Source organism: Filicampus tigris, chromosome 2 (genome assembly GCF_054856515.1).
Source record: "Filicampus tigris isolate MCC_2025a chromosome 2, RoL_Ftig_1.0, whole genome shotgun sequence".
NCBI lineage: Eukaryota > Metazoa > Chordata > Actinopteri > Syngnathiformes > Syngnathidae > Filicampus > Filicampus tigris.
In genome coordinates, this window is record NC_141218.1 from 36,689,958 (window position 1) to 36,697,305 (window position 7,348).

Genomic DNA, 7,348 nt, shown 5'->3' on the forward strand with positions numbered 1-7,348 from the left:
GTATAGACTTGGAATTGTACCAAAATCAACCAAACTCTACTTCTTGTTGTAAACAGAGGTCAACTGAATTAATTTTTGGAAGGAGCTGGGCCACAGTAGTTGTTGGGGTGCTGAAGTCTTACGTGGCATCGTTCCCGCCAATTCCTCGGAGGTCAATTAACTTGGCCGAGGTATGCCTTGGCACCCATGAGGGTATGCGTTAAATGCATCAAAAAGTTGCGCCACTCACGTTTATATTTCTTCTTTGAGACAATTTACTTTGGGGGGGGGGGGGGGTATCTATAAGGTGAAATGAATTAAACTGCTCCAATGTTAAAGTACCAATGCAAGAATAGATTCCAAACCTGTTTGGTGAGTGTCATGTCGAAGTATGTCGTAGTTCAACTTAACATGGGTGTGTCAATGAAACAGCCCAAACTGCATGCATTGAAGAAAAATGTGCACATTGAGTTCCGTCTATGAATTAAATTGGAATATGTCAAAAGGAAAAGTGGTCAGTGAGCCCTCATCGAAGTGAGTGTACAACTTGAAAAACACATCAGCAATAATAATGTGCTTATCAAACAAAGTGTGCAGTAACAACTTAATAGCGAAGGTGTGAGTCAGTCCAGTTTACTTGGGACACACCCTGTAAAATGTCATTGTACTTGTTTAAACACATTCGCGGAAGCCGGATTAATGCACCACTCCTTTCAGACATGAATGCGTGTTGCCTCACGGGAGGGACATACTCGGAGCGCCCATAGACAAACGTGTCCATAAACTCGGCACACTTAGGTTTCGTAGACACACACACACACACACACACATTTCGGCTGTAATCGTTTCTCAAATAAATCAGCATTGTCTCTTGTATCAGAGAATAACATGACGGTGTGTCAAGGTACTCTGATGGACATCTAATCTTGAACCGTCACAGTCTACTCGATAAGTTAAAGAGATCCAATCTTTGAGAAACGGCATGGACTGAACTATTGATGGAATCCCAGTTGATTTTTTTCGCCCCTGCATCTGTTACTTGTTGCTTGTATACTGTGTAGCTTTATTCTTATTTCCTCGAATATTGTATCATATGTTTATGCCGAGTTAAAGACGAAGTCAACCCAAGCATTTTTCTTTCCAAGAATATGTTTTATGCAAGGCATTTAGATCAATATTGCGTGCAATACGAGCTAAGCAACACAATTCACAGTTTTTTATCCATCTCAGTTTGTGAAATACGAGAAATCCACCCGTTTTTAGCTAACTCAGGGGGCGGCCATTTTGTCACTTTCTGTCAACTGAAAATGGCATCACAGTTGCTCAGGGCTCACGTAACGGCCAATCACGGCCCACCAATTTTCTGAAGCTGAGCCATGATTGGTTGTTACCTGAGCCCTGAGATGGATTTGACTGCTTAACTCATATTCCACAAACGCAATATTAATCAGAATGCCACGTTTAGACTAGTGGGCCTACATATTCTTGAAAAAAATATGTTAGGGTTGACTTCCACTTATAGAGAGTGTCTTCTTTCCTCACTACATGTCAGCAGTGTGTCGGAGCCAACAGTGAGCTTATGTTCCATTCAATTATTCATATTTGCAGTCAACCAAGTGGAGGACTTGTGAAAGTCAACCAGCTGGCTCTTTCGTTGACTTGTGAGCATTCCTGCATAACTGTCAAGAATGCTCAAAGCTAACATGTTGAACATTCATACATTCAGTTGGTACTGTGAGTTTTACAAAGTAGTCAACACAAGTATTTCACGGAGGTTCCAACGAGCTCAACAACGTTTGTCTTATTACAATAGCAATATACAAGTAAGTAGGTTATTGTATCAACTAAGTTTGACTGTATGAAATGGTGTTGAGAAAGTTTTCATACAGTGTGTGAGTGTTCATTAGTGACAGCATGAGTGACGTGCGTGTGAGGAAGTGGTGACCAGCACAACCGTGACCAACCTCATCTGCTCCCTGAGCACCATTCACGCCATTGTTTCATTCGCTCAGCAAACAACACACTCCGCTCTCAAGTACAACAGTAACTTTTTCTTGCCTCTTCCTTTTTCTCCTCCTCATGGCCAAGAAACAATGCATTCGCAGTACGCCAGGGGGAAACTACACATACAAAAATTCTACTTTTGTTCTGCCTCTCACAGTGCAGTCAGGTTCCAAAAGCGTGCGTGTTAGGTTCATCGAATACTTTCTATTCAAAGGTGTGAGGGTGATTTAAAATTCTCTGTTAATTTTGTAAGTATACTACTCTTTATAACAGTAAGTGTAGTAATAATATTAGTAAAGTTCCACAGCATAGCTATCCAAAGATTAATACACTTGACTACTGGCGACCAGTTCGGGGTGTAGTCTGCCTTCACCCGTTGACGGCTGGGATAGGCTCGAGCACCTCCCCGCGACCCTGTATAGGATAAGCGGTTTGGAAGATGACATGACATGACACTTGACTACTTTATGAGAAATACTTTACTTTTTTTAAAGAATTTCTTTTGATTATATTTTATGACTTGTTTTTATTGCTTCTGGCTTTAAGCGACTGCGAGAAATCACATGGTTGCCTTCCATTGGGGCGTGTTGTAATGTGGTAATACCTGGAGGAGGAGACCGGGAGGAAGGTATTTCTTTGTGTGGGCATGTATGACAAAACGCTGAGTCAGCAGATGACTCTGCCGCTTCAAGCTTTAACTGCGCCACCTCGTGGTGAAAACAAGTGGACGTTGAGTTTGACACATGCATAAAGTAGTCACTTTTGTGAAGTACGGCTGAACAATACAAGTATACAGTACACATATGTGTGTGTGTGTGTATATATATGTGTATACATATATATATATATATATATATATATATATATATATATATATATATATATATATATATATATATATATATATATATATATATATTTATATATATATATATATATATATACATATATAGCGGCACGGTGGTCGACTGGTTAGCACGTCCGCCTCACAGTTCAGAGGTCGTGGGTTCGATCCCGGCTCCGGCCTCCCTGTGTGGAGTTTGCATGTTCTCCCCGTGCCTGCGTGGGTTTTCTCCGGGCACTCCGGTTTCCTCCCACATTCCAAAAACATGCATGGTAAGTTGATTGGATACTCTAAATTGCCCCTAGGTGTGATTGTGAGTGCGGATGTTTGTCTCTGTGTGCCCTGCGATTGGCTGGCAACCAGTTCAGGGTGTCCCCCGCCTACTGCCCAAAGACATTTGGGATAGGCTCCAGCACGCCCCGCGACCCTTGTGAGGAGAAGCGGTACAGATAATGGATGGATGGATGGATATACATATATACACATACATACATATATATACATATATATGTATGTATATATATATACATATATATACACATACATATATATATATATATATACACACACGTACATATGTATATACATATATATATATATATACATATGTATATGTGTATGTATATATACATATATATATATACATACATATATACATATATTCACATATATATAAACTTATATACATACACATATGTATACATATATATATATATATATATATATATATATATATGTATGCACACATATATATACACATTTATACATATATATATACATATATATACATACACATATATATACACTTACATGCATACACATATGTATATATACACAAATATATATATATATACACACATATATATACATACATATATACACACATATATATATACATATATACCTATATATGTATACATATACTATACTATATATATATATAGATATATATATATATATATATATATATATATATATATATATATATATATATATATATATATATATATATATATATATACACACACTTTAGGCTCATTACTCTCCAGTATACACAATTTTTTGTCTCTCTCTTTTTTTTAGCGCATGCCAAAGCTAGTCTTACATGTTTGACCCTCATTGCAGGTCAATACCTAGCTGGTGCTTTCGAGCTTACTCTCTTCTAGCATCATTCACAGTGACAGGCCTGAAGCTTGACCTCCCTTACACTGAATTGATGTTGGATTGTGACCCAAAACCAGATGCTGCAGTTGTACATACAACATATGGACTGAAATAGACAGGCACATGGCCATTACCCCAACAAGATGTAAAAATAGGAGAAAGAATAGATTCCGCTTACCCTTTGCAGCTATATCAGCGTACCCTCTTGTGGTGAGACTTAGCTTAATGCGCTGGGCTCAGTTGTGCTTGAACCGCAAACAGCCTTCCCCAAACGAAATTGGAAACAATTGTCCAAAAGGTTTTGCTTAGCTGACTGATTATGTGTGACTTAATATTTTGTCTGCGTGAGGCCAGTAAAGATTTGGAGCAAGACTTCAATGTCAGATACATGAATTTTTTTTTTTTTTTAATTTGGACAAGTCATTTTCAAAATGAACAGGTACAGTGTTGTATATTCTAAAGACATTTTTTCCTTCTATGCTCACAATTTGGAAGACTTTTGACATTCAAACAAACACGAAAAAAAATACGACAACAGATGAATGAGCAGTATCATAGTGTGATTTATTATAGCAGCGTATTCTGTCAATGTTGCCATGAAATATAACACACAACGATATTAACATGTGTGTGTGTAGAAGTTTATTCAACACAGAAACTCACCTTGATTTAATTTTGGTGCACTTTCATATTTTATTAGCCTTTGACCCTCGCACCAATTGTCGCTCAGCCTCGCCCCTAAGAACAGTATTTCCAGGAATCCCCCTTTTGGACGGGTCAAGGGATTCCTGGGAAAACTGGACCCCAGGAGAGAGGAGAATTGGGAAAAGAAAAAAAAAATCCAGACTGTTTTCTTCCCATGAAGGGTAATTGATTCACGAAGCAGGTGGCATGGACAATATATGGAGTAAATCAAATTTATATTGACTTAAATTGAAAGAAAAGACAAAACAAGAAAAAAGAAAACACATACAATATATTGTAGATCCCAATAAATATGAATACCATAGAAGTTTAGTAGCTTAATTCTAAAAGTGAACCATATTACATAAGCGTCCTTGGGCCACCTGGAAGGAACAACAGTGTATGTACAGTACATCTGAGCTTGTTATTAAACACAGCAAAATACTGTTCAGGAGGTCATGCCTACCTAATTTCTGTTTACAAAATAAGTTTGATTGTTTCTTATATAACATTCGAATTCCTTGATATGGTGAATTGAAGTTTTCATTCGCTGTACAGTATGTTTTATTTTCTTTATACTGAATGAAATGCTAAAATATATGAGCATTTACTTTTGTAAATTTCCACAACATTCCAATTTCATGAGATGCACCTGTAAACTTTCTTAATGTAACAACTGTGATTTTTCTCTGTTTAGAATATTTCTGTCACATCTCTTAGTCTTGGAATCGATTTTTTTTTTCATGATGAAAAAGCTCAGTTGCATTGAAAATCCTCCGTGTTGAATCTCCTGCTCCTTGTTGAGTTGGCGGTCGGAGGCCTGTGGCGCTCCTCCGTCCCGAGCTACAGTGCTTCATCTCAGACTACCAACTGACCAGAGATGCAGCACTGCACCACGGGCCGCAGGGAGGGACCGCCTCAGAGACGGAGAGATGGACGGAGAGAGAGAGAGAGAGAGAGAGAGAGAGAGAGAGAGAGAGAGAGAGAGAGAGTACCGGTACTGCAAACACACTTTTACATGAAAGGGGTAAACAGGAAATGACTGAAACCCTCAGTGGACCGGCATAATTCAAACTTCCTGTGCTGTTCCCTCTCATGTTACATACACACACACACACACACACAACTTTTGAGATGATCTTACTCAACTACAGTGAGGAGAATTTGACATCTTAAAAAAAAATGTTGTGTCATAGTGAGTGCATAAGTGTGTGTGTGTGTTTGATACTCACCTATCTGCTTCCACGTACATGTCACCTGACACATAACAGACGCTTTGTTAACAAGAGTGTATGATGTATGTACGTTAGTAAGTTTAGTAAGAAAAATACGTTTTTCTGGCATTTCCCACTGACCGATGTAAGTAGAGCAATGTAATGATATCAGTGTGTGGTCTGCTTTGACCTTGCTGAGCGCCATCAGTGAGTTTGAAGTAAAATATTGCAGAGTTAAAGTTAGCAGTTTGTCAGAAATTATTTGTGATCCGGGAGCGTCCAGCACAGAGATGTGAGCATCGATTGTTGACGTATGAAGGTGAGAAGGCACCAAGGTTATTATAGTTAGCTAGCACTAACAAAATGAATACAACTTAAATTGAAAAACAAAACGTTAATTAATAAAATGAAATAAAAACAAAAAAGCTTTACAAACATATGTAAACTCATTGAAAATACATCTTACGTTTATCAAACTAACTAAAAATATCTTTGGTTTCTCTCTTTGTCAATTATAATAATACAAGCGGGGTTCATTTTCACAGTATTCATTTTGCTGTTGCTGTACATTGGTACAGAATAAGGAGAGTCAAAAAGTCCTTTGGGGCGGCACGGTGGTCGACTGGTTAGCACATCCGCCTCACAGTTCAGAGGTCGTGGGTTCGATCCGGCCTCCCCGTGTGGAGTTTGCATGTTTTCCCCATGCCTGTGTGGGTTTTCTCCGGGTACTCCAGTTTCCTCCCACATTCCAAAAACATGCATGGTAAGTTGATTGGACACTCTAAATTGCCCCGAGGTGTGATTGTGGGTGTGGATGTTTGTCTCTGTGTGCCCTGCGATTGGCTGGCAACCAATTCAGGGTGTCCCCCGCCTACTGCCTGAAGACAGCTGGGATAGGCTCCAGCATGCCCGCGACCCTTGTGAGGAGAAGCGGTATCGGATGGATGGAAAAAGTCCTTTGAGAATGGTAGTTCACTTTACTTTATTACACAATACTAAGTGACCAGATTTTTTAGAGAAAAAACCCACAACTAACAATCCTGCACTAAAAACTAATTCAAAATGAAATAAAAACTAAGCAAAATGAAAAATTGAAACCGATTCCATCCATGGAGGGCACAAGCATGCATGTGTATGCTGCGCTTGAAGTCAGACAGCTGCCAGTTGTGCGGGTAGACACACGAGAAGGCACGTGCTCAAAAGTGTCGACTGACACGCTCACGCCGCACACCGAGACTGCAGCTGGCTAACGAAACCGCCGTCAACAGACGACAAACATTCGGGGGCAAATAATGGACTGAACATAACGGACACTTAAAGGATTCGTCAAGTGAGCAAACTTTTTTTTTTTTTCCCAAAATATGTTCTATGCAGGCCCACGAGTTGAAACAAGGCATTCTGATTCATATTGCGATGTTTCAACTAGTGGGCCTGCATAGAACACATTCTTGGAAAAAAA